This window comes from Drosophila ananassae, chromosome 2L (genome assembly GCF_017639315.1).
Source record: "Drosophila ananassae strain 14024-0371.13 chromosome 2L, ASM1763931v2, whole genome shotgun sequence".
Classification (NCBI taxonomy): Eukaryota; Metazoa; Arthropoda; class Insecta; order Diptera; family Drosophilidae; genus Drosophila; species Drosophila ananassae.
This window is the reverse complement of record NC_057927.1, coordinates 12457504-12459637: the sequence shown is the minus strand read 5'-3', so window position 1 is coordinate 12459637 and position 2134 is coordinate 12457504.

Sequence of the window (2134 nt, the reverse complement as noted above, 5' to 3'; positions counted from 1 at the left end):
AGTCCTTTGATTTACTATACCAAGGAAAAAAAGAATTTTTTTGCCATGCAGCCATTTTTTAGGTGTTTCTGTTTTCAACGGCACTGGCGGATTAACAATTGAATTTGTTCTTTCGAATCATAATTCCACTAGAAGGTTAATGTGTACTATGGGTAATTGTTTTTCAAGTAATATAAAAAATATGTAATCCAAATTCAAATTGGCGGAGCCAGTTTCAAGTGCGTTTAACCACATTAAGTGTCCTTCAAATGAATTCATGCTTAAACATGTAATTTAACATCAAATCAAATTAATTACCGCCCTCAATACAAAAACACAAGTTACATACATCAAACCTAATACCTATTGTACATATGGAGGCATTTAGGGCGAAATAAATTGTTATCTATTGAATTAAAATTGGAAAACATTGCGGGCAGCGTCGAAACATATCCTTTCAATATCCACTTGAGATAACCACCATTGTTCATTCATATAATTAAATTCAATAAGCAGACCTCGCAAATTATCAATAGAATTATAGAGCTCCACCCATAACTGCCTTTACATGCATATATTTAAACTCATATTTGGTAGGATTATTTACAGTTTACATTGCCTACAATTTTTCGGCCCACAAATGATCGGCAAACAAATTTCGCAATGAATTTTTATCGCTTCCGCAGCACAAGTTCAAAAGTTAGATGGGGAGTCTCCAAAAATTAACATTATTCGGCTAGCAATTTGTAAATATAATAAAATTTCATAGAACATTTTTCCCCATTGCCGTGCATTATCTGCTCCTATTTGTGGTTCGGTATTCAGTTCAGGCGATTTGATTTTTCATTCAAAATATTTGGAAAGTAAATGCACTTGCGGCTCTCCACTGAAATACTTTTATTAGTCAGAAAAAATTAGGAACTGATTTAAAGGAAGGTATTTTTTGTAATACAAAAACGAAAATATAATCAAATTTTAGACCTAACTACTAATTTAACTACGAAGAGAAGCTCTGAAATAGTCCTTCATCGAATAACTTTTTGAGCTCTGAATTATTTTATTATGATTTTGTATATTCATTGTCTTTATTGAAATTTTTGCTCTCTGCTGGTTTCCAATTAGTATTTGCTTCGGACGTGCATAATGCATGCATAATTATTGACAGCAAACAATGTTAGTGGGTTCAGTTGAGTCGAGAGCTCGGTTGGTTATTCTAACCCCAACCGCCATTTGAAAACGCATATGCAAATCGAAGTTTGGCCAATTACCCCGGAATGCAGTTCATGTTTTTCAGAGGCCACAACAAATTGACTTGCCAATAATTAATATTATCAATACTCGGCACATTTCTACTAATTTTATTTAATTGTATATTCATTTTGTGCGTCTTCTATTGCCCCAGATACTGGTGGCAAGCTTTTAGTATCCTCCTGATTTTCCCGCCAGCTGCCAGTTTCCACTTTCTGCTTGCCACTTGAGAGCGTCCAGTAAAACACTTTTGCTTTCAGAGCCAGGCAGGCGGAAGTTTCCGGTGCCGGTGATTAATGTGCCACAATAATGTTAGGGCAGCTTTAAACCACAGCGAACGGTGGAAGGAGTAAATGGCTTAAAAGATACAAAAGCACTGGCCAGCTCACACATGCCACAGTCCTCCACTTTTCCAGAGGCAGCACCTCTTGGCTTGGCTTTCTTAGAGCTGGCAAATATTTTTGTCTGCTCGCAAAATATTTAACACAATGGCTGTTAATGGCTGTGGCCAGCATGGGATTTTTCTCTGTTTTTCCTGCTCTTCAATTTCGCGCTCGAATATATATACATTTTTTCTTTTTAGTTTAAACATAACAAGCTATAAATTAACTGAATCCGGACAGCGTGAAGCTCTTTGCCGGCCACACTAATTGCAAGTGCTGGCCACATAAATATAAAATTCCATGGCCGAAGATTTTAAAGTTTTGGTCTTTAAGTAGGCTCCAGATTTTCCATGCCCACTGAATGAGCCTCCTTTTTTCCGCCCACTCTATGCTTCCTTGCACCACATTAATTAATTATGTTATTATGCACGCAAAGTTGTGGAGGAAGCCAGTGGAAGCGAGGTAAAAGTTTGCTGTGTGCAACAAAATATTGAAAATTAAGACCCCGCCACAGTCTGCACCTC